The sequence below is a fragment of the Crocuta crocuta genome, unplaced genomic scaffold (assembly GCF_008692635.1).
Source record: "Crocuta crocuta isolate KB4526 unplaced genomic scaffold, BGI_CrCroc_1.0 scaffold190, whole genome shotgun sequence".
NCBI lineage: Eukaryota > Metazoa > Chordata > Mammalia > Carnivora > Hyaenidae > Crocuta > Crocuta crocuta.
Window position 1 is genome coordinate 2,186,085 of NW_027527955.1, and position 27,786 is coordinate 2,213,870.

The following is a 27,786-nucleotide window of genomic DNA, read 5'->3' on the forward strand; positions in this document are numbered from 1 at the left end:
CCCCGGGCTTCCGCCCCGAGGCCCGACGGTCGCCGTTCGGTTCCGGTTCTAGCCCCGCCCTCACGCGGGAACTCTCCAGAAGTCTTAATATCCGGGACCAGAGGCTGGCGCCAGCGCGCGTTTCCGGCGAGAGACACGAAGAAAAGGATCCTGTGACGCGTCTTCCCGTCCCCTTAGCCACCCGGGCTCCGGCTCTCGGTGCGGCAGCGCCATCTGGTGCCGTGTCTCCCGCCGCCTGCGGAGGGGGCGCGCGCACCTTTCTCTCCGAACCTTCCAGAGAAATCGCGGCCCCGGCGTCTCTGTCGCCCGTCCCCCGGAAGGGAGGGACCCGAGTCTCCGCCCTCCAGAGTTCCCGCGCAGGAGGCACTTCGCAGGAGTTTGAGGCGGCCGCTGCTTGTAGGAGTAGCAGTGTTATTTGCAAGATGGAGAGCCAGCAGATTTCTTCCTCTAGTTTTAAGCCCAGAAAAAAACGTTTCTCTCTTTTTATGCTTCCACACGCCTTGTTTCCGAGCTTGTCCCAGTCATCCCCACTTAAATTTCCTAGTGTGTCGGGAACGGGGTCCTCCATGTCTCTCTTGGCAAGATGGCCCAGGTTTTGTGGCTTGGATTGGCCTCTGATGTAAAAGCTTTTGTTGCCCTTCACGTATGAAGGCAGTGTTGTAAAAGCATACAGTGTGTGTTTGGAGCCCATCCAGAAGAGTAGAATTTAGTGGATAATTTTTATTAAAAATAGGCTAGAGTCCCCCACGCCTACTCCTGAAACTAATGTCAACACTGTATGTTAACTAACTAGAATTTAAATAAAAACGTGAAATTCAAAACAGGGTAAGGAAATTTTGGAAACTTAGTTTCAGAAACACACAAGCTACATGTAGATTTGTTTGCATTGCATATTACTTTTTGATAACCGGAGGAAAAATAATTTCCCTAAAATCAGCAAAATCGTGGTAAAGTCTTCCCCGATAATGAATTCTTACTTGAAAACCTAAATTTTCTTAGAAGCTTTTAAGGCCTGGTGGTAGTAGGTAGCTAGTATGAGGTTGTTTTCAGCGTTTTACTGGAATGGTGTTTTAACTGAATATCAAACTATATAGTGAAAGTGAAATAAGTTTCCTTTAGAATTCGTATATTAGCGCCTACTAATTTGGCTGCTCCTCTGTTCAGTCCTTCTATTGCCATGGTTCTTAAACTTGAGCATGCATCAGAAGTCCCTGGAAGGCTTATTAAAACAGATTGGCCTTAACCTCTGAGTTTCTAACTGGGACCGACTAGGGCTAGAGCTGGATAATCATAGGTTTGGTAAATTCTCTGGTGGTATTTGAGACTAGGCCCACACCTGGAATAACTTTGAGTTCAAGACTGCTTTGTCTTTAATGTTGTTTGCTATTGCAGGAGAGAGTGATGATATTGGAACTGGAGAGATGTGTGGACCTTTGACCCCTTTGCTGGAAAGTAATAAATTAAGCCCTAGAACCAGGAAAGTTATATGTAAATGAATATTCCCCCAGTAAAGTGACCAATAACATATAAATGTTCAACGTACGATCATGTGATAGAGGGTGCTCTCGTACCAGGTATACTCAATATTTCAGTTATTTTGCATTAATTTCTGTCCTTCACATTAGCTGTTAAGAGCCAGTAAATCAGAAATTACTAAAATTAAGGACAAAATTGTTTCAACAACCATTCTAATTTTACCCGTTGGAAGATGCCAGGGTTTTTCACAGTCCTTTTGAATCTCTCCCAGTTCCCTTATTTCTCTGCATCCTTTACCAACCCCACTTCATCTCACCCACACCATGCCATTTACAAATGGGCACAATGCTTTCATTTGTAAAAATGGCCCTCTCCCTGGTAAAAATGGCTTTATCTAATCTTCTCTGCAGGTCTTTTCCTCTTAATTCCGTCAAATCCTGACTCTGCCACTGTGTTTATTGACCCTCACACAGGATAGTGCGCTACATACTGTTCTGTTCTTGCTCCTAAGTGAAATACAAATTGTTAAATAGGTTTGTTATGTTCATAGCTGAAATTATTCCTAAAATCAATAAAAAGTTTAGAATACTGTAGTGTGACTGCCTTTACTATAGAAATAACTGATATAACCTTGATTTGTAAATTAGTATATCTAAAGATCAACAAAGATAGTTAAAAGGTTGCTTTTGCAATAATTTAGTAAGGTTTTATGAATCAAAACCAATTTAATAACAAACATCGCTGAAATGATTAAAGGAATGAATTTATTGTAAACTTTGAGGAATGAATACTGTCTAAAATGTAATTTATCACAAACTACCCCAGATCAGTGAGATTGTTCTTTATATGTTTTTATAAAATCAGATATTAATCACACATGTTTTCTTTCTGTGTATTTTAGGCCCATCTCCTAGATTGTTTATTTTGAGGACTGTGTCAGACATTGGGTTCCCTAAATCAGTTTTGTTCTTTTTTATTTTTTTTAAGTTTTTAACGTTTATTTTTGAGAGACAGAGCACAAGCGAGGGAGGAGCAGAGAGAGAGGGAGACAGAATCTGAAGCAGGCTCCAGGCTCCTAGCTGTCAGTACAGAGCCTGAATGGGGCTGGAGCCCACAAACCCTAAGATCATGACCTGAGTTAAAGTCAGAAGCTTAACCAACTGAGTCACACAGGTGCCCCCAAATCAGTCTTGTTCTAATAGAGCAAATTCATGGGCTTTGGGAGCCCTCCACATAGAAAAAGGCAAGTCTCATTTTTGATACTTACATATGAATGAGCCCAATTTCATACATTCATCTTTACTGACAGCTAAGTGCTTCTTAGTTGTAACCTGCTGAATGAGTTATTAAGGCTTACTAAATTTGGTATTCATAGACTAAGATTATTGCATTACCACAAATAACTGAGGATTCTAATTCAGCACGCCACTCAGTTGTGTGGTGCCCCCAACTCCTGGCAACTTTACAAACTCTTACTTTACAGGCACACGTGCAGGTGGTTGGAATTTCCATAATGCTCAGGAAGGTTGCTTTCTTCCCAGTGTTTCATGCGTGCTATATTGAGATGTGTTAACTGTTCTTAATTATTGCTATTCCACTAACTACCTTTTTAGAATTATGTGAGGTTTTATATGTGTGAATTGTACTTTTGTAATTGTCAGTGTTATCATTTGGCTATTGTCTCCCTCTCAATTTTTTAAAAATCATTATTTGTTCATTGGACTCCAGTCCTTTTCCCTTTTAGCATGAATGAACCTCCATCAGAAAAAGGAAGGAAAAAAAAAGGTTGAGAACACCTGTCCTGAAACAATGTTCTTGCCCTAATAGTCCTAGTACTTTGTATTTGAGTCATTAATGATTAACCATTTAAACCAAGAAAGGAAAGGCACATGTTCTGTGGTTCATTTTAAAAGAAGCTGGTTATGAATTCACTCATGATGAAAAGGTGTGATCTAAAACCCAACTATTCATTCGAAATGCTACCTGTTGTATTTGCAGATCATTACAACCCTACTTTGTTGACTAAATGTAATTAGTAATTTATGACATTTATTTATCATGGCTATTAACATCACCATTTATCTTGGCTAATTTTCTCATTAAGCATCATGTGAGATGATGTAGTTTACTTTCAGTCAAGGGTTGGTGGAGTTGACATAGTAATTACATTAAGACTCCAGTGTCAGATTTGCTTTCAAAAATATTTCCTATTAATTACCTTCAGGTTCTATTTTCTGTATTTTTACCTTTCCTCCTACTTTTTAAAAACATAGAGCCACCTGGGTGCTTCAGTAGGTTAATTGTCCCACTCTTGATTTTGGCTCAGATCATGATCTCACAGTTCCTGAGGTTGAGCCCCGCGCACCTGGCTCTGCGCTGTCAGCTGGGGATTCTCTTCCTTCCTCTCTGCCCTTCCCCTGCTCGTGCTCTCTCTCTCAAAATAAATAAACTTTAAAAACTTTCTTTAAAAAACCCATAATGCATAAATGGATGTATAATGAACATCTGTGGAAAAAAGCATTTCTCCAAGGAGAAATTTTGAAATAAGTTGATTCAACTCTTGCAGTGTCTTGACGTTCTTAGATATCTTTTCATAAATATTTTTGCTACAAACAATAGCCTTATTAATACTTTGGATTTTAGCCTAATGGTACTGATATTCACATTTTTACTTCATATTAAGACCAGTTTTTTTAATTCTTTGTACACTGAAAATATATAATACTTAGTCACTAGTAGTTGAATCTCTGAAACCTTAATACTGCCTTTTTATGGTGTTTGAGTTGCAGTTCTTAGGCTTTCTAATCTTTTGGCTTGGTGTATTTTAAATCTCATTCAAACTGTCTATCATTTCTGTTAAGTTATTCTTTGGAAATAAAATTGAATTAATTGTTCTGCTGTACTCATTGTAAAGGCTGTTCTCCCTGACGGTGAGCTACATTTGTTATTGCTCTGTTAACATAATGACAGGTTTTGTTTGCAATCAATTTAAATAGAATACTAATATATTGGACATGTTTTGATGATAATTTGATATAAGGCTAAATTAAAATATTAACTCTTTTAAAGTGCTAAGTCCTGATGTGGATCATACATTTGTTATAATAGCACATTTAAATCCCTTGACATTTGATTTGGATAAAATACTTTAATACCTAAGTTTATGATACTAATTTGAGCAATGCCAATTATTGTAATACTTTGAAAAAGCAAAAAATTAAAAGGTATTTTTATATGGCTTTTAAATATCACCACAAAAACAGCCATTTTCCAGTAGGTCTTTTTCAACTGCTATGGTAAACTTTTATTATTAATATTTCAGCCATGTATTGATAGAATTAGTCATTTACACTACTGGATTAACTGTATATAGGTCTTCTTCAGTAGCTTTGATGCTTTAGTTATATATAGTCATTGTATCCACTCTACTATCTTAAACGTGTTTCCATACCACTTTAAAACAATTCTAGTACTTGACAAAAATAATTATAAATATTGAATATTTATGATAATGCCATAAATAAAGTATGCCTAAAAATACTGTATATAAAATAATTATATTTTTGTTTGAAGTAAAATATACATGCATCAAATAAATTCCAGGTAGAACAAAGTAATATATATAAAGAAAACAAAACTAAAAATCAGAAGAAAATGAAGATGAGTAATCTCTAGAAAGGAAAGGATCTTTCTTAATCACAAAAGTGATCAAGAACTAAAGAAAAGACAACTGATAATTCTTGCTACATAAAAATGTTAGTCTGTGTGTTAAAATTTATAAAATAAATTAGAAAAAAAAAGTCCTTTGTCACACCATTTAAAAATTTTTAACATATTGGTTATTATTTTTCTTTTCCTAGTACTAGTACTTTCTGATTTCTCTATAATGAAATGACTTTGTAAGTTATAAAAAATTGTAAATTGCTTAAATCTGCCCACTAAAAAGTCCCTTGGAGTATAATGAAATAAAATGCAGTGGTTTACTACTTATAAGAGATGCATGTAAAAAATTATTCAGAAAATTTACCAATGAAGCAGTGAGCATATTTAAATTCTATTAAAGAATGCATCAGTATTAATATTAATGTCATATTAAGTAGAATATGTGGCAGAAAGCAATGCATATGATAATTTTAAAATAATACAGGGGCACCTGGGTAACTCAGTCAGTTGAGCTTTCCAACTTTGGCTCAGGTCATGATATGACGGTTCCTGAGTTCAAGCCCTGCATAGTGCTTGCTGCTGCTGTCAGCTCAGAGCCTCTCTCAGATCCTCTGTTCCTCTCTCTCCACCCCTCCCCCACTCACACTCTCAAAATAAAACAAACATTTAAAAAAAAAAAAATAAGTGCAGATGTTTAAAAAAATAAAATGAGTTAAAGCCAGGAGAAGTGAGACTTTTGGAAGTAGAAAATAGAATTGAGAAAAAGTGGACACAGCAGGCTCCAGAAAAACTGATAAATGAATTTGGAAACAGAACCATCGGTTGAGGAAAATCCAAATATACAAGGCCCACCACTACTTAAAAGTGGAACACTAATAGAAAAAGCTTAATGACACAACATACCAGTTTCATGAAAAGGATTAAAGGTAATTTCTGTTGGGTGGACATAGGAAAATGTGATGCCCAAATCACACAGTAATGGCTCAGTTGAGTGATTTGCTTGTAGGTAAGGTTTTGGAAAATCAGGTCGTTCAGACAATAGCAGAGATAGTTAACCAACTAAACTATAAACTAATTTAGAGAATTCATCAGTTTGCCATCTTAATATACATCTAATACAACTATTATAATTATTATACAACTATTCTGAATTACACAAAAAACAAATGATGACACTTAGAACTTTTAAAACATATTTAAGATGGTAGAATATCTATAGTGAGGGCAGCATACTTAATTGATCCCATACTCAGTCACCAAGATACCTCAATAAATTCTCTAAAGCAGAAGCAAGTAATTAACATCCCCATAAAATGAAATAAAGCAGGCCAATGTTCTTATAGTGTGGACCCCAGTGAGATTTAACATCATCTGGAAACTTGTTAAAAATACAAATTCTAGATCCGTGCCTCAAACCTACTGAATTAGAAACTCTGAGAGTAGCATCTTATGTTTTAAAATTTAAAAATCAGTGTTTTAACAAGTTCTCAAAGTGAACCCTGATGGATGCTAAAGTCTGAGAACCACCAAACTAGACAAAGTAATGAAAATTTAAACAAAAATCCTAGATTGTTGAAATTAAGAAATAATCCTAATTCCAAAAAGGAAACAAAGATAATGCAAAAACAGAGTCCTGTTTTTGTGCCTGGTACTACATATAGTTAGTACTGAATAAAATATCTGCTATCATTATGCTAATGGTCTGTTATTATGAAGGAAAGATAACATACATTTATTGAAAGTCTGTTATATTAGCAATTCTATTGGGCACATTAAAGATATAAATGTAATATCGTATTTGTCTTTCATATTCACTCAGTAAGTTAGAAGCTGTCATACCCATTTTAGAGATGGGAAAAGTGAAGGCCAGAAGGGTTGAGCTCGCTGGCTAGATGTGACTAAGAAAAAAACAATGGGGGCAGCTGGGCAGCTCAGCTGATGATGATCTCATCATTCGTGAGTTGGAAACCTGCATCAAGGTCTGTGCTGGCAGTGCAGAGCCTGCTTTGGATTCTCTTTCTCTCCCTCTCTGCCTATCTCTCTCTCTCTCTCTGTCTCTCTTGCACCCCTCTCTCTCTAAAAAAAGGGGAAAAAAAGAAATAAACAGGAAAGATCTGTGGTTGCAAATTCCCCAGAAAGAAAGTTAAATAATTTGCCAGTAAACATGAGGATCAGGAGCAAAACTGTATGTGGCTTATTACAAAGATCCTCCCAAAGGTTTGCAAATTTTAAGTGTGAAAACTTTAAAAATGCACCTGGGTTTTTCTGGATTCATCTTAGGATATTTTGATGTGGTAGGTCTGGGATGGAGTGCGGGAATCTACATTCACAAGAACCAATCCCCTGCCCCAAACCTTCCCAGGGCAAAGGCTGGTGACTTGAGGACCACAATCGGAGAGACTAGCTAGTGTTCTGAGGTATCTATGAAGGATGTAGTAATCATAAAAGGCTTCACCATATGTTTAAGGTCATGTACAGTGAGCTAGTATCTAAACTGAAGTTAGGATCTAAGTGCCATGACTCTTAATCCATTATTGCTCTTTCACACACCAGTACCTCAGACCTGGGTTTTCCCAGCCCGGCATCCAATCAGCTGGGGCCCAGCTAAGCTTATGCAAGGGAAGGCTTGTCAGTTTTTAGGCAGAAGCCAGACCAGCAGAGAAGCTGGCTGGCTCTGCATAAACTTTGCATGAAAGTTCTGGAAAATAACACATAAACTTTTTTTCCCTGAAATTTTGTTGCAATTGCTATAAATTTCAGTGCCTTAGTTAACTCCTCATGAAGTTCTAGTGTTATTCTCTAGTATTCTCTCAGTTGCCGATCATCCCCAACAACTGTTTCTCTTCAGTCCTGCGAACCCACAGCCAGATGTTTCTAAAGAATGGCCAACCAATGGAAAGAGCAGAATTCTGGGGTCACAAAACACCAGCTGAGTCTTTCCCTGCTATTTTCTAGCTAAGTGAACCTGGACAAATTCCTGATCACTTCTGAACTTTTGTTTCTACACTGAGAAAATGGAGAGAACAATATATTAGTTCTTATATCAAAGTCATGAGACTTATTAGATAGTTCAGGTAAAACGTCTTTGCTGATTAGTCTGTGATATTCACTTTTTATTATTTATTTACTTATTTATTATTTAAGGTATTGACCTCTTGATCATTATGTACAGAAACACCATTGTCTTTTGTTGCAGTCTTTATTTTAAAGTGTATTTCATCTGGTATTACCATTGCTACCTCAGACTTTCTCCTGCTTCCATTCAGCCTTCAGTTAATATCAGGTCCATTTTTGTCTGATGTTGCTGTTCCTGAAGCCCCAGACTTGGAGATAATCGTTTCTTGTCGTCGGAAACATACACGGCAGAACAATGGATGTGTGGCTTTCACAGACACAGGGCTTCTTCACTGGGCGAGCAAGAACTGACGAAAGTAGCGACAAATTAAAGCTGAGGCTTTCATATTTCCTGTTACACATACTGCACAATGTAGTGGACTTTCAGTAGATCAGACTTCGTATGAAGAAATTCATGAGAAAATGGAAGTTCTAAAATCAAAATGATGTTTCATTGTTCTTTTGGAGTAATGATGTTTAGATGGTCTTATTTAAGAAGAGAAAATGAAAAACAAAATCCCTGATGTGTAGATATTTGTGAAGAATGCTGCCCGTGCTTGTTCACCCTCTTCCTGCTTCCCTCCTTTCCTTTTTTCGCCCTCATTCTTATTTCTCACTTACTTACTCCCATTCTAGAAATAACTGAGTTTTATAAAAGGAATTGTAAATGTTCTGGGTTTACGGTAGGGCTATGAACTTCTACATGCTTAAATTATCTTCCTGATAATGAGTCAGAGACTTAGGTAAAGAAAGAACATGGTTTCTTGAAATAGACATTGGGTCATTCATCATATAAAAAGATAAACAGATTTATCAAAGCAACACCCAACAAGATAAAATCCTCCTACCTCTCATGCTGGTCTTTAGGGAACCACAGGCCTTTTTAATAATTGTCCTTTATAATTTCCCCTGTTTCCTTAAGATACTATACTTTGAAAGGAAAACTATGTGTCAAATATATATATATAATGACACATATATATGTGACACTATATATATATATAGGATATACATATGATATTTAGGATATATATACATATAAATTAGAATAATATGTTGCTCTTTTAGAAACTTAAACTGAACATGATTTTTAAAAATTCAAACTTCACTGAGACACTTTAATAATTCATGATTATTTCCAAGAAATGAATTTGCATGTGATATTCTAAAAAAAAATTTTTTTTAAGTCTTGTAGCCATTAATTTTGCAATGATCTTATTCAGGGAAATTATTGCTTGCTTCTTTGAACTACATGAAGAATTCAAATTCTTCATAAGCTTTAGCATAGTATCATTTATTATAGTTCCTTCAGCACAGTAATTGTGTGTCATTTATCTTCATGATCCCAGTACTAGCATTGTGCCTAGTGCGACATGGTAGGTGCTCTAGAAGTGTTTTGTGAACTGCTGTTTTTTGGTTCTTTGTTGGAGATTCAAATAAGAATTTTTGAGAAGGTTATTAGTTTTGTAAAAATGACTTAACTCTTCCTCCCCTCAACCCTTTTAGTTCTCTGGAGGAACTGAGTAAGCCATGGTACAAGCCCCGGCTAGGCGGAAGGTAGGTATAGATATGGAGGGTTTCTTCAGAGACTATAAAGGGTTTGAGGAGAATGAGATAGTGACAGGACCATGGGCCCAAAACTAAAGGAAGTTGTAGATATTTTTGAAAGAGAGAGAGAGACAGAGCGAGCGTGGGGGAAGGGACAGAGAGAGTGGGAGACATAGAATCTGAAGCAGGCTCCAGGCTCTGAGCTATCAGCACAGAGCCCAACATAGGGCTCAAACTAAGGAAGCATGAGATGGATCATGACCTGAGCTGAAGTCAGATGCTTAACCCACTGAGCCACCCAGGCACCCCTCAAAATAAATAAACTTAAAAAATTTTTTTAAAACCAATAAAATGTTAAATGTAATAACAGTTGGCTCTTTATGTTTCTAGGCATGACAGGCATGTCTTTGTTACAAATGTAAATGGATTGTCATTTAAATTTTTCTGTTTCCCAGAAAACAATCTTTTTGTGTAATTGGAAAGGCTACTGAGTTTCTTCATTTCCTCTATGTTCACAAATTAGAGAAGAGGTTTGAAAATGGTTTTGAAGTCTAATACTCTTAGACAATTATATTAACCTACTACAGTTACTTATAATATTTCTTTATAATGTTGTTTTATTCCAAGAGTACCACCTGTTTTTTTCTTTTTTTTAACTAAAAGAAGTTCCATTTAAGCACAAAACATGAAATTAAGATACACCATAGCTTTGAAAGAATTTGAATACAACTGGAGTATAGTAAAGGTAGAGAATAGAGAAGCTAAGGCGCTTCAAAATATCATACATTTGCTGTTAGGGACTGAATATTTGCGTCCTCCTGAAAAACTATATGTTGAAGCTTTAAACCTCCAATGTGAGCATTCAGAGGTGATGCCTGTAAGAGGTAACTAGGTTTTAGATGAGGTCTGAGAGTGGAGACCCCCACCACCCATGATGGGATTAATGCCCTCAGTAGAAGATAAAGTGACACTAGAACTTCTCTCTGTTCTATAAGGATCCAGGGAGAAGATGGCCATCTGTGGAGGAGGATGAGAACCGTCACCAAAAACCTGAACCTGATGGAGCCTTGGTCTTGGGACCTTACAGCATCTTGAGCCCTGAGAAATTAATGTCTGTTGTTAAATCACCCACTCTATAGTATTTTGTTACATCAGATTAAGCTGACTAACACAGGTAGATATTTTCAGGTTCTGGAAGCTCAATATAAAATAAGAAAGTTACTGGTATTATAGATAATATCTCAAGTATATGTTTTTTTACCTACCTGTCCACACAGTTACACCATAATATAACTTTCAACAAAAATAATTTTTTTCTCTAACAGAACTTTAACATAGTGTGGAAACTTCAATTCAAATTTGTAAGTCTTTGTTTACACTTTTTTTTTAATGGTCAAAACAGACCTTCTATAGACTTTCAAAAGATACATCTTAAGGAAATAGAGGAAATTATTATAAAGCGAAAAAGATTAGCCTTCAGAAGAAGAAAGGCGTGGGTTTATTTGTTTGCTTTTACCTTCTCACAAAATCTAGGGTGGCAAAAAACATGGATGGAAAATACCATCTCAAAATGTGGATGGGCTGAACATAAGTCCTGCAGACCAATAAAGGGGCCCTTCATTCATCACAAAAGTTGCTGCCAAATGAAACTAAACAGGCCTTGGCAACAACATCCCAGAGACAACCAACCACCTTTGTGAATATATAACTAAAGAATCCATTTGTAAGCACACAAGCTATCCACTGTCTAAAAATTCTTTCCCTTTTAATTTTTTCAATATTTATTTATTTTTGAGAGAGAGAGGGAGACACAGAATCTGAAGCAGGCTCCAGGCTCGGAGCTGTCAGCACTCAAACCCACGAACCATGCAATCATGACCTGAGCCGGAGTCAGACTGATGTTCAACTGGCTGAGCCACTGAGATGCCCCAAACCGTTTAGAAATACTTAAAATACCTCACTGCTCATCTTTAGGTTAAATATATTTATGTTTCAGAGTCACCAACATTATCAGGTAAGTTTTAGCTTTTTACTGTTATGTTTTGTTTAGGCTAAAAGGATTTGGAGACATGAAATCAGGGCCCTTCAAATAAAGCCCCACACAAGTAAATGCAATCTAGTGTTGGGGTTGAATTCTTTCCATATCTGTCCTCAAACTGTTGACAGCAGCTCAGCAGACTTACATTCTTTGCACTGATAGCATATTGCTCTTAATGCCTTGAGCATAAGTATTAATAAGCTTTTAGAAAGTGTTACACCCCTTGGAGGCTCCTGTTGCCCGCGTGCATTAAAACACGTTTAAGAATCTTGTCTTTCCGTGTTACCTCCTTAACCTTTTCCAGTTTCTTCTTTTAGTTTGCTATGAAATTCATAAACTTGTAAGTCATTAATCCATCTAACTTAAAAGGATTTTTCCTTTTTGGTCCAGGTTTCTAAAAGATAGGTGTGAGCTACACATGAAGCTGAAATTCTCAGCGTTGTGAATTTAGTTCAAAAATTGAAAAAAAGAACAAAGAAAAAAAATGGTCTGTAGAACTTATCCTAGAGTTCACCTTTGCGAAAAACCTGAACATGTTTTGTCACACTGATAAAAAATTATTTACTTGATTTCTCTTATTCTGTTCATTTTACAAGTTCTGTTTACTTCCAAATTGAAGATATTTTCAGCCTGATATGTGTAATCCCTTCTATTGCTAGAAATACTCTAGCTTGTTATTTTTAAATTGCATTACTTAGACATATTTCTTTTCCTTCATTACATTTCTTGGCTTTTTAAAATGTCTTTTTTGTAAGTGACATTAGATGGGTGTTACAAATTGGATTTCAGCGATCTGTGCCAGGGTACCTGACTGAAATTCCATACTGCCTTCTGCCAGTGTATCAAGTTTAATACCATGAACAGCCACAAAACTTCAGACAGCTCTTCAGTTTAAATCTTCCTAAATTCGTTGTTTTTGGAGCTACATGATTATCCCTGGCAATCCCAAATCATCAACATATCATACTGGAATGCTTTCTTGTACAGGACAGAGATGATTTATGGTATTAGTCTAACAATTCCAAAGGTGTCATCATTTAATAATTACCATACCCTCGGGCCATTATTGTACCACATGATATGACTAATACTCTATCCTTTTTTTCTGTTTAGACTACAGCCACAAATCGAAAGGTAACACATTTGGCCTTTAGTTTCCTCAGTCAGCTTCAAAGAAATGGTCATCTTTTTCAATTTCAGAAGCTTAATATCTCATTTCAAATTTTTCAAAATATTCCAGAGCTGAGATAACATTTCCATTGCTATCTGAGGATTATAGATTTATATTCTTGTATAGTTATTTGCTTCTGGACTTAATTTTAATGTTTCCTTCTATGATACCTAGAGCCAGTGTGAATTTGGGACTTAATGCATACAAAGTGGCAATTTTTGAATATTAAATATTCAGATATAGAGACTCAAGTCTTCACATTAGTTTTAGCTATTTCCTGACTGCTTTTTTTTTTTAACTGAGAAAGCTCTATCATCCATCATTTTTTCCCTGAACTATGCCCTCAAGTGACACTGACCTCTATTTATTCTTCAACATGGCTACCTATATGCCTTCACCTATTTTTCTCTCTGCCTAGAATTAACCTTCTTCCATTCCCATATGTCCATTGTCTATCCAACATTTAGACTGCGTCAAATGACACTGCCTCCATGAAGTCTTCCTGAATTTTCCACAAAAAATTATGTCTTTTTATTCTGAAATTATATAGACTTTATATATACTTTCAATTTCACATGCTTGTTAATTAGCAACACTTTTTAAATGTGTACTACTTAATTCTCCAAGGCCCAAGGATCTGATCTAATCCATCCAGGAGAACCAAATTATCAGTATTTGTTTGTTGAATAAATGAACTATGTAGATAGCAAAATAATATTAATATTATGGATAAAAGAACAAATTTACCTAAATTCTTTCATTAAAAAAATAAAACCATGTTTTACAAATATGCTAAATAATATTTTTTGAATACCAATTAATAACTCTAAGTAAAATTATATAAAGTTTAGAATATTTCCTGACATGATAGGTGATAGCCGAGAAGATAAATAAAAGCCAAGGAAACTCTTGTCATCAAGGCAAAATTATATTGAGCATAAGCTGTTGCAGGAGCTGTTAAGAATGAATGTGGTAAGATACTACTAAGGGTTTTTCACTGTGGTTTACCAAAATAAAATAAGATAAAATTTTGAATTACCCTTGTTGCTTTTGGTCAAAAAAATGTAAAAGATTTTTTAAAGATGTATTTTGAGAAAATATGTAATCTACTTGGTGATTTAAACATTTTTTTAGCATTTTTATTTATTTTTCAGAGACAGAGAGACAGAGCACAAGTGGAGGAGGGGCATAGAAAGAAGGAGACACAGAATCCAAAGCATAATTCAGGTTCTGAGCTGTCAGCACACAGCACACAAGGGTCAAACCCATGAATAGCGAGATCATGACCTGAGTCAGAGTCGGACGCTTAACTGACTGAGCCACTCAGGCGCCCCTCTATGTGGTGACTTTAAATAGAATGCTTGGGCCTCCTACCCCAGGAATGGAGAGAACATTGGCACATCAAATGCCCATGGGTTCATGCAAATTTCTCCGCCTAGGACTCTGCCTTTAAAAGGATCAAAAGAGTATGTCATAGATGCACACTATTATTGTCACTGACCTCAACCAACAGCTCCTCTCTTCTCTTTTCTTCTCCATCTAATAAACACCTTCCGATTTTTTCAACCTTCAAAGCCCAAACCAATGCCACCTGCTTTGGAATGCTTTCCCAAGCCAAACAAATTACTTTCTCCTTTTGTGCTTTTAAACCACTTGTACTTATTATCTGTTATGGAACGTTTCACAATTTTAATGCCTTCTCATCTTCACTAACTCCCTGAACTCAAGAGACTATGTCTAGTTTTCTGTGCAAGTCCAACTGCTAGCACAGTTTCTGGGACTTGTGAAGATATTGGACAAGCAAAGAATTTCCCCTCTCATTATGACCATAGCACTTTGTCTTATGATAGACATCGTGCTTTATCATAAGATAAATGTTGCTGTCACTTTCATTTCTATGGAACCTACAAACAAGAGCCACAAAGGATCACATGATCAAGGACATGGTGAATAGAGCCTTTTCCCCCTTGCCTCCTGAAAATTATTAGCCAAAGTAACCTGGGGGAAGTGAGAAGTGAGTCAGAGACACCTTGATTCCCACTGGAGGTTTTTTTTGAATTGGGCAGTAGGAATCACCACTGCCCTCAGGTACCACCTATTACTAGGCAGTCCTTGCTGTGTCTGAACTCCATCCTTCCATGGGCTATTTCTTATTTTATCTAGCTTACAGCAGGCCTGTTATCACCTATCATACTGATAGGTTCTAGCATGTACACGAAATAATTTTGCTTTTTGGCTTCAGGTGTTTCCAGCTTCTCAACTGTCTACTCTAATGGATGACTAATTTCTTACTCCTCTACATCTTAAGCAAGCCATTGCATGCACTTCTGGTGTTCTCCCAGAGCAACTCTTGCTCTTTACTGCACTCATTGGCTTTTCTTGCAAACTTTCTTTAACTTCCCTTGGTCACGGTTTCACTATCTATCGCTGAAGCAGAATGTTTCCACCATGCCTGGTATCTACACCCACCACTATATTGTTTGCTGCAAGAAAAAATANTTTGCAAACTTTCTTTAACTTCCCTTGGTCACGATTTCACTATCGCTGAAGCAGAATGTTTCCACCATGCCTGGTATCTACACCCACCACTATATTGTTTGCTGCAAGAAAAAATACTTTTTGTAAAATTCCTAACAGATATCCTGATAAGAAAAACAAACACAACATAAAACTGATGATGGCTTAATTTTAACTGGAGAGCATGGTAAAGAATGATGGCATATTTGTGAAAACAGCCATTAGTGACCCAGGGAAAATTGGATCTCAGTACGAATAATAAACAAAATATAAGTGACAGCAGCTGAGACTGCACAGGGCAGAATCTGTTGCAGACTATCCATCAACAGGAAAATCAAAGCTTGGTAATATTTAGCTCATAGAAAATGGAGTTTCATAAAAATAATGGCCAAAAGAACAATTTACAATGGTGAAGCTATAACTGAGAAAACTTAATATGGACAAAACTATTCTGGGAAGCCAATCTTCATGTAATATATATAAGAAAGTGATAACAGACCATTTCAGAAAAATAAAAAGGAAAGTGACAAAAAATGAACATGGTTCAACCCCACTGTGTTAAGTTCATTTAATGAAATTTGATATGGAATGTTTTTTTCTTAATGTTAGTAGACTTATTGAAGTACTTGTAATTATAAAAACACAGGGTCACAACATCTCCAGTGTCAAAATGGCTGGGTCAAAGTGCCTTATGTGCCTCTTGTGACTGATGTCCCCACCCCTTAAAATCACAGATGTTTCTCTTAGACGTCTGTATGTAAACAGGGCCAGACATCACTATGTTAATGTATAAATATGTGTTTATGGGTTTGTATTTCTTTAGAAAATGAAGAGAGGAGAGAGGTTTTATTGTTTTGCTTACAGATACTGGCATTTAGGGATTTTGGGGGGGGTTGCTATTGAAATGAATAGTTAATATATTTTAGAGGATGAGGTGGCAAGGAGAAAACAATGGGGAACACTAAATTTACTTTGCTGAATGAGCATTATTAACTTACAGGCATTAGTCCTGAGCAGTCACTCCTCGTCATCTGTACTATGAACTCTTAGCAGGATGGGTATCTCCATGGGGACTCCTGCTGTTTGCTTTGGTACTTACAGTGAATGTAGATAAAAACAAAGAGAGGGGAGCTCACGCTTGTGGAGAGGGTAGCAAACAGATATGGACTACCTGGGTAATGGAGTAGCAACAGCAGGTAAACCATTATGTAGCTCACCAGGACCTAATGTTCTGTAAGGTGATTAGCACACCCCTATAGCAGTTATTTGTTAATAAAATGTTGGAAAGAAGAGCTCTAAAATTTTTCTTGAACATTTCTGTCCTAGAGATATCAAACATTTAACAGATATAGGATAGTCCCAGAGGTAATTTATCAATTTAATTTCATTTGTGATCCAATCCAACTTTGGTACTGTGGTGTCCCCTATCTGCACAGAGCTGCTCTCTGCCATCCGGCATTAAGTAATTGAGTACGAATTAGTTTTTTGGGTTGTAGAATTTATCAGAAAGTCCAGATATGAATGACTGGATTAAAGTGGATGCAATCAATGTATAAGATTGTCTAATTACTGTATTTACAAGGCCTCCGAATAAATTACAGAATTTACATGTTGCTATATATCTATCCAAGGGAGATTTTTCAACCTACATTTCAGAAAGACTCATTCGATTATAAGTGTATAGATATACACATACACAATCCATTTAATGATGAGTTGTTACTTAAAGACAGTAGGATTTCTTATACACACAAAATTCAGAGTAAACTGAATAAGAAATACACTTGATTTTTATTTTGGGACAGAATTATCCTAGTGGTTTATTAAGCTAAATAATTGAGTTTTCCTGTAGGTCTGCCTTATCATTTTTTAAATGACCAATAACAATTACTCTCCTAAAAGAAATAAAAAATATAATAGCCTAGGAGACGACAAATATAAGACTTTCTCTTTGGGCAGATTACCCATTCTGATTTAATTGACTGCAAATAACACAAAGGCCAAGTGCATTTAGCATTCGGTCTAGAAAATTTACATATGAAGGAGGGGAGAATGTTAATTTATATACACAGTCTGTTAAGTGGATAGTTTAAAGAAATCAAATCTTGCACCTACCAACCAATCTTGTATATATTACATCAACGTTGTTCATTGTCAAAAAGCAAGAAGAGCAATGTCAACTTCAGTATTACCTCCCATCTACATCTTCCTGTTAAAAGTGTGAAATGGTTGAATACTTTGAAGAGAAGTTTGGCAATATTAAATATGAGTTGTAAATATATGTAAATGTCATGACATGAAGAGCTTATGCAAATTAATAAGAAAAAAAATCTCTGGAAAGCCTTCCCTAAGCCCCCTGTCTGGGCTAAATTTTCCAAATAGATAAATTATTTACAATTAAAGGAGAGTCTATGTTTAATTATGGAGATGGCTTTAAGAAAATATTAAGGATTTAATAATTTTATATAATAATTAGGCATGAAGTTAAGGGAAAAGTGCATTAAATGAGGAGAAAGTGAGTAGAAAGTTAGCTTCAGCAATATAGAGGTGACATCTCAATTGGAAGATAGGTTAAAAAAAACCTGCGTCAGTAAGGAAATGATAATTACACAAGTAAATCATTAGGAATTTAAATGGTAATTGATTTACATTATTTGACTTTCAAACTATAATATGTAGTATAAATTATACAGATTACTTTTGTACTGTATTTTGGTTGTGATGAAATGTCAACAGAGTGGATTATTAGCTAAACTTTCAGACAAATATTAACTTTCCTTTCAGTTAGTAGGTTAAGATACATATAAAACAAATAAATAGATTTATGCTTTTTCACGTAATAAAATTGCTATTCACAAAGGGAAAACAGAGACTGAGACAGAGAGAGAGAGAGAGAGAGAGAGAGAGAAACAGACTCTTTGACAGTAGAGAACAAAGTGATGGTTACCAGAGGGGAGGGAGGTGGGGGCATGGATGAAATAGGTGATGGGGATTAAGGAGCTCACTTGTGATGAGCACCGGGGGATGTGTCAAAGTGTTGGATCACTATATTGTACACCTGAAACTAATATAACACTATCTTTGAACTATACTGGAATTAAAATAAAAACTTAATAAAAAAAAGAAAATTAAAATAAAGAAAAATTGCTGTCCAAAGAAGTCAACAAGTGGCCATTTCTCTCTCTCTCTCTCTCTTTTTTAAGTTTATTTATTTTTGAGAGAGAGAGAGAGTGCACAAGCAGGAGAGGGAGAGAGAGAGAGAGAGAAAGTCAGAATCCAAAGCAGCCTTCAGGCTCTGAGCTGTTAGCACAGACCCCAACACGGGGCTTGAACTCACCAACCATGAGACTATGACTGAGCCAAAGTCAGACACTGAGCCACTGAAGTGACCCTGGCCCATGGTTCTTTCTAAGCAACAAGTTTAGAGTAATGAATATTCTGTCTCGGTGTCTTTTGAAGCTAGGCCACTGGTTCTCAAGTGCATGCTGGACCATTTGGGGATTTGACTTTTCTGTCAGCTGGATGGTAATACCATTGATGTTTGAAAAATGAATAGATGACTTAAATTTTATAATTTGTTACTAATTTTATCCCCATATAAAGCCTTACTAATGATCTTTTTGCCCTTTACTTTTCTTGACAAGAGTATTATAATGTATTTAAACTGAGAAGGTGAAAGGGACGTCCTTCAAACACTTTTAGGAATCAGTCCTTGCCATTAGGTAACAACTTATCACCAGATGGATGCCTCTTAATCATTCACTTTTGTCCTTACCTAGTTATGTCCAAAACTTTGGCTGAAACTCTCTACAGGAGGCAAATCTTTTCTTCTTACTTTGGGCGAAAGCTCCTAACGGCTGTTCCTTTGCAGGTATTTTACAGAGGGCAGCTGTGGGAAAATGTAACCCCTGGACCCTTTCTTCCTCTCTGCCAACTCATCAACGAGGCACCTGTTACCTCATACCCTGAGTTCTCTATTGGCAGCAAGGGTTGTACAGTGATGGTTGGAAAAAACATTGTGCTGGGTTTTACTCAGGGTTTGTTTTGAATTTTTGTCTGAAGCTCCGACTGCTTGATATGTAGAGAGACATGGCTCTCAAGAGAGGAAATATAAATATTATCTTCTGCTCCTACGGTGGTAAATGATGCGCTCCCATGACTCGCCACTTTTGCATCACTCACGATGCTCAAACCATGAGGCATCCTGAAAGCTGGAGCCATTGTGCCGTACCTGGCTGCAGGTGCTTCCCTCCCTGAGGAGAAATCCTTTCGTAGAGACCCTAGCTCCCATGGATTGGCAGGAATTCCCAGGGTGGTGTCTGATAGCTCCATCTGTGCACATTTTGAAGATTCTGTAACTTCAAATCTTGCTAAACTGGGCATTTAGCAGATACATCAGGAGAAGACATCTGCTTCTCTCTGAAGAGTTGAGATTCCATGCTGATGAATTTTATGCATTAGAGAAGGACAAGTAGAATTACTTTCATTTTTGGTTGGCTTAGCAATTATAATTCATGTTACATTCTGTCCCTACCATCCAGGTGAGGAACTCCTCACAAAATGAACCACAAACTCAACTTATTTTAAGGCTATTTTACTTTTGAGAAAACGTGAGAAATATCTAATGTGTAGATAGTTAAACTTTTAGTTGTTTGTACTGCTTGTATTTTTCTACATCCTTATCTTACAGATTAGTTACACAACTCAAATAATGGCTTGGATCATGCTTTCTTCTCTGCTTGGCCAGCACGGCCACAATCTTGCCCCATTGTTGCCAGAAGCTATTCCGCGTTCAAGCTTACCAGATTGCCTGCAGAAACGAATGGGTTCTAATGTGGGCAGTGGGTCCTTCTACCTTTTCCCCTTCTTCCAAGAGATGAGGATGCTATGCAGAAATTCTGCAAGGAGATGTGGTCTGGTCTATAGCAGGTGTGTGCCAGACATAGGAATAACATGCTCACCTTCTGCAATAGTCAGGATGCTGTGAGAAAAAGACTTAGGTGGACCCGGAAATATTCCTCTTCCAGGAATAAGACCACGTGGGATTCTGAGAACTGGGGAAATACTGGGAAAAACTTGATGCAAGCATGGTTGAGAAGGAAAATAACAAGCGGGGATTTTAGACCAATGTTCTGAATGTTCTGAGAGCCTGAAGTTAGCAGCGTGCTGGGAGACATCGCAGCCTAGTACATAATAATTAAATTGCACAGCAAAAGAGAGATAAAGAACTGTATATTTGCTCAAATAAGCAAGTAAGGTGTTAGATCTCTCTCTCTCTCTTTCTCTTTCTCTCTCCCCTCTCCTTCCCTCCCTCCCTCCTTCCCTCCTGCCTTGCCTGCAGAGTAACAATCTAATCTTTAATCTTTAATTGTCTAGGATTTCTCATTCTGGGTACCAGAATTTCTTTCATATGGTACAACTTTTTTCAAATGGCTCTGGGTTACAAACTACTTTTCTAAATATCTTCTATACTGTTTTATAACTATAAACTTTAATATGCTAAATGTTCCAGGACACACATCCCATTTCTACACTATCATAACAAAGAGTCATGGCTCTGTGGCCTATGCTCTCATTCCCAAGTTATACTGTATTCCTTTAGGTTCCTATAGTGAAAAGTGGCACATTTGGGGTTCCTGCCTAATTGCAAAAATAGTCTAGACTACTGTGGCCCCAGGCAACTTCTGAGAAGCCTGGATGAATGCATGTACATACGAAAACATTTCAGCTCATAAACTGTAAACGTTAAAAATATAAAGTACAATCTATAGTTGTATAGAAAAAAGTGTTACAATTTGGAGTCATGTAAAGGTTAGAAGTCCCTGGCAAACGTGTGCTCTAGTTAAGTATCTGACATTGTATTTGCCAATTTATGTCTATGAGGTCAATACAACATTGTATCAATGCTTTATATATACACTAGGCTCTAAAGAGGGCTTACTGGTCCATTTCTATTGAATAAATAACCTGTATTTAAGGAGTTGCAAAAAAAAAAACTTGAAATACCATTATCTTTACTTTTGACATTTTTCTTATGTATTTTCCTAAGGGTTTTTTTTTTCTTTTAATCACTCTACAATAAAAGCCATACGCACAAAATATCTATTCAGATTAGCAATTTCAGCCTCTTTTTCAAAGATAAGACCAAATTAAACAGAAATTCTTGCCTCTTGATCTATGTCCTACTTGGTTGCTTCTTGGTCAGAATGCCTGCGGAGGTATAACAGAAAAAAATCTGAGGGGATCTGAGCCTATAAAGATTTTATGTAACATTTAGCAAACAGCTACAAAAAAATATAAACTATAACCCTTTGTAGAATTTTTATATGAGAAAGAAAACTAACAGGATAAAAGACAAAATTCTAATACTGACTTCTGAACCAATGTGAAATAAATTTAGTTTCATGGAATTGTATACAATTTATACCATTAAATAGATTACACTTCATTTTTCATTTATTGGTACATGTTTATTAGTTTTGCTTCCGCATATTTTTGTTAAGCCTTTGAAAGGAGGGGCCTTATTTTATAAAAGGCAAAGGTATCAAGTAATGAGATTCATTTTTATGTATGACAAATGGAAATATGTCACATTATATTATAATCATTCATCCTATATTTAGTTCATCCTGAGGCAAATACAGAAACAAAACAGCATATATAGAAGCTAATGCTACTTAGGAATAACAATTTTATTTCACCAAAAGCAGGTTAAGCTCAATTTTGCCCGGAGCTCTTAAAGTGAAAATACATTAGTATTTATCCCATTATAAAATATGTAAATCACTGTTGAAATCTCTATAAGATTAGGAATCTTAAATGGCTGAAAATCTGGATGTACTTGTTATATGCAAAAGCCTTGATTTTCCTCAGAGTTACTATGTATCTCCAGTAACAATTAGATTGTATTACGGTGACAGATATTAAAGTTTTGTTGGGCATGTTTTAAAGTAAATAGGTATATGGGATATGTTCCATGGAGCAAAAGTAGATACTCTATGAATTGTACTTCATAAGAATATCAAATATTTAAACTGAAATACACTATTCCTTTATTAGTTTAATTGGTGAAACCAGATTCAGAAAATATCTAGATTTAGGGCACCCTCTTGGCCTGGCTGTACCTTACCACAGTGTCCTGGTATTTAGTATTGATAAATATTTTTAAAAAACACTTTGCCTTTTTCCGTATTTCATATCAACACTAAAAATTTGATGGCATTTTGGAAAGATAACATTTGTTACTGAGAAGCACTTGCTTCTTATTTATTTATTTATTTTAATTAAAGTAAATGTTAACATTTATTCATTTTTGAGAGACCGAGCATGAGCGGGGAAGGGGCAGAGAGAGAGGGAGACACNGCTTTTAATGGTGCTTTCACTAATTCTGGTTTTCGGCGGCACACTCAGTGAAATGAGACACCGCACCACATCCCTTCACACATGAGCCGTGTAAGCCTCTCATCCAGGGCTCCCCTGTCTTTTCCCATTTGGCAGGGAACATTCATGGTTTTTGTCACATCCCTGTACCACCTCTACTATCATGTATTTAATATTTTTAAAGACAACTTTTCTTTAAAATTTTTTAAATGCTTTTATTTACTTTTGAGAGAGAGAGATGGCACATAAGCAGAGGAGGGGCAGAGAGAGAGAGACAGAGAGAGACAGAGAGACAGAATCCAAAACAGGCCCTAGGCTCTGAGCTGTCAGCACAGAGCCTGATGCGGGGCTCAAACTTATGGAACGTGAGATCATGACCTGAGCCAAAGTTGGACGCTTAACCGACTGAGCCACCCAGGTGCCCCAAGAGGCAAAGTTTTTAATCTCGGACAGAACCTAATAGATGAAAGCACAGACTACCCCAGAGGGAGGACTTTGGCCTCATTTTTATCTGGGAGATTTTGACATCAATGAACCACTTCTAATATTTATCATATTACAGGTTCCTTCGAACTGTACCAGACCAAAAAGATTATTTCAACTCTACTTAGAGATAAAGAAAAATAATGAATGAAAAAGCAATAAAATACAGAGGACGAATATTACTAAGATCAATAATGAACTAGCCTACACAACTTGCTCCCAACCACCCCTTCACTTTTGCCCGTACCCCCATGTCCCGGCCATTTCAGCCCATTATAGCTTATATGTGTTTGGTTAAGTGGCTTTGTGCATTATGTTACCTGGCTTTAATTTAATTAATCTTCACATAAGGGACATGTGAATAAAAAGGATCCTGTAAAGAAACCAGCAAATGCAGACAACACTGATAATATAAGCACAAGTGAAGAAGAATATGTCTGAATGGCCCTGCTCCTTGTTCTACTAGGAGCTCTGTGTCTTCTCCATAAAGCAAAAGTCAACTCCTTCGTTCTTATAAGAACTAGTCCAGCTATTTTCAGAAATTTTCAAGATCATCTTAAATATGGTGTTTCATCTATTATCATTAACAAAGAACTTCAGTCTGAAATTCACTTAACTAAGGNNNCAATCACTTAGGGGCACCTGGGTGGCTCAGTTGGTTAAGTGTCTAACTCTTGGTTTCATGAGTTTGAGCTCCACATCAGGCTCTGCATGAGCTCCACATCAGGCTCTGCACTGAGAGTGCTGAGCCTGCTTGGGACTCAGTCTCTCCCTTGCTCTCTGCCCCTCCCCCACTCACATGGTCTCTGTCTCTCTCAAAATAAATAAATAAACACTAAAAACAAAAAGNAAGGTCTAAAAAAATAAGACAATCATTTAAAATATTATTTAGTTCTTCCTTAATTCCATTCTTCTAAAAAATTTTATTTTTATGTATATTTTATACTGTATATAATAATTAGTAACAAATGGTATAATATATAAATAAACACATTAATATAAGCTGGAAATATATTTTTAAATGTTTTACTAATAGGGATAGGCTATCAAAAATGTTTGCAAAATTATGGGTAGTGGGCTGACACTAGCAGTTTGTCTCATTTTTGTTTCTGAAGTACCTAACATTCATTTCACATTGATTGTATCAAGGATTTAGTTGCTCTTAGTTTTTGAAAGAGGTGACTGATGTGTATGTCTTGATAAAATCTTTCAAAATCAAGTGTCAAATGAAATTTCAACATTTTGGATATATTTGGGTTTAGCTGTCAAACTTCCTCGTCTAATCTGCACAACCAGCAAATTCACTTGAGGTAGGTACCAAGAGTTTTTAAACGAATCCCACTGCCACTTTCTCCCTGCTGCTTTTCATCAGAGGAAGAAGGAGTGTAGAATCTTGTACAGGAAAAACCTTAGATGGAGCTGGTCATTTCTTTCAAATACAGCTCATTCTTAGGATCCACGTTAAAAAAAACCTTACTGAGTGATCAATAAAACTATGTGGTTGAAACATTTAGAAAATAAGAGATTTAGATTTTATTTTGAAAAAAAATTTTTTATGGTTATTTATTTTTGAGAGACAGAAAGATAGAGCATGAGTGGAGGAAGGGCAGAGAGAGAGGGAGACAGAGAATCTGAAACAGGCTCCAGGCTCTGAGCAAACATTCAGCACAGAGCCCGATGCGGGGCTGGAACCCACAAACTGTGAGATCGTGACCTGAGCCGAAGTTGGTCTCTTAACCTACCGAGCCACCCAGATGCCCCAAAAGCTAGCTGTCTTTATTCACTGAGTCATTACAATTTCTTATTAGCGTTAGATCTACATATTTGCCAATCCTTTCTTTACCTCAGCCGAGCAAATAGTTGGCCAACCCAGTGAGCTCTGGAGCAATGGGATTTGTATACTTGTTCCTTCATCACCATGCCAGAGGTGCAAGCCCTGAAGTCAAAATCTGGAAGGGACGACCGGATTTCCTCCCTTCATTGACCAAAATTCTATACTCTGGGGGATGGGAAAACTGAAAGAAGGTCATAGCACCCCATTCTGAATTGTTATGCGTTTATAAATGCATTCTTTCTACCTAGAATGCCCCTCTCCCTCTCTGGCAGCCACAAAATCTAATGCTCAAACAGAATGATGTGGACACAGCTAATAGTGCCCCCCCCCAAATCAATAGGGGACTTATATCTTCAGTGGCTTGAAATGGAAGGTCTGTTTCCAATAGAGTTTGACTCCACCACAGCATGTAGCTCAGTCGGAGACTTACCTCCTCATTGAATGAGTTAATGAACTAGTTAGTAGATTAATATTATTAGATCAGTTTAGAGAACAATTGTTTTCACACCAATTGCCTATTTTTACCTCAAATATTTTGAATTATTGTTGGTGCCATTCTTTGGATGCTTGATAACTGTAATCAATTGATCTGCCTTCAACTGGCTAATTTTCTCATTAAGAAAAATGAAAACTACATATCAGTTATCCACATTACTGATGGTCTATTCCTCAAATGTTTTTCTTCACAGCAATAAATTTTCAAGGGAATTCAGAATCTTTTCCACCAAAGATAGGATAAAAAGCAATACGGTGTGAGAGATTTCAAGTAGACATGCAATAATATGGCTTAGAGTTACAAACTTCAACATGGTTTGATGGGATTCAGTGGAGTCTTCTCTGGAAGGCACTTATAAAAGCATTCTTAGTGATTTTAATATTTTAATGCTTTAATTGCTGGTTTAAAACCATCACCTGTCTGATGGCAGCTTGAAGTACTCATCTTTAAAATAGTCTCTTAAAATCCTATTATTCAATGAAAACAATAGCCAGCATCTCTTCAGAATTTCATATTTTATAAAAGACCTTTAAATGTATTTTATTATATAATCTTTATCACAATACTAACTGCTATGCATAATTATTTCCATTTCTTTAATCGCAGAAGCAGATTCTTGATTAAATAATTTGCGTGAAAAACTGCAAGCAAGTGCAGCACAGACCTTGGATTCAAACTAAACTAAATCAGATCCACTGATGTTTGTTTTGATCTTGACAGTGGTGATTGTTAGGGTGACAGCCTCTAGTCTACAAAACAGTAAGCTCACAGAAAGCTGGACTTTCACTCTTTAAAGTGTTTTAACCTCGTTATAAATATGATACTATAAAATATCAGTTGTTTCACACTGTTGCATTTCAAAAACCAAGAAGTTCATCAGGTACTAAAGAGGAAGAGATCTGTGCATTTTCCGATTCGCAAATTGTATCTTCAAAAACATGAAAGAAATTACTGATAACCCATAATGCCATGAAGCAAAGGCTAGTAAATAATCAGAGTTCCTGATAATAATATGAGCTCCTGAGTAGAGAGCCCAGAACGACATCCACACAAACATTATCAATTGATCTTTGACAAAAGCACAAAAGCAATTCAATGGAGAACAGATAATCTTTTCAACAAATGGTGCTGAGACAACAGGACATCCATGCACAAAAAAATGAATCTAGATAAAGACCTTACACGTTTCACAAATATTAACTCAACAATGATCATAGACCTAAATTTATTTTTTTAATTTTTTATGTTAATTTATTTTTGAGAGAGAGAGAGACAGAGAGACAGAGCACAAGCAGGGGAAGGACAGAGAGAGAGGGAGACACAGAATCCAAAGCAGGCTTCAGACTCTGAGCTGTCAGCACAGAGCCCGACGTGAGGCTTGAACCTATGAACTGTGAGATCATGACCTGAGCAGAAGTCAGATGCTCAACTGACTGAGCCACCCAGGCACCCCTCATAGACCTAAATATAAAATGCAAACCTATAAGACTCCTAGAGTATAACACATGAGAAGATCTAGGCGACCTTGGTTTTGACAATGACTTTTTAGATAAAACATCAAAAGCATGATTCATGAAAGAAAATATTGGCAAGTTGTACTTCATTAAAAATTCAAGACTTCTGCCCTATGAAAGACAGTGTTAAAAGAAAGAAGGGCAAGTAAGAAAAAAAGAGTCTTTGCAAAACGTGTATCTGATAAACGACTGGTATCCTACATATACAAAGAACTCTTAAAACTCAACAGTAAGAAAACAAAACAATCCAATTGAAAATGGGCAAAGAATCTAGGCAGATACCTTACTAAAGAAAATATAGAGATGGTAAATTTTTACAAATCCGTAAAAAAGATGCTCAACATCTGTCCATAGGGAATTACAATTAAAACAAAAAGAGGTTACCACTACACTTCTTTCAGAATGGCTAAAATCTAAAACACTGACAACCCAGTGCTGGTGAGGATATGGAGGGATAGGAACTCTCGTGCATTGCTGATGAGAAGGCAAAACGGTGCCGCCACTTTGGAAGACAGTGTGGAAGTTTCTGACAAAATGAAACACACCTGTTTA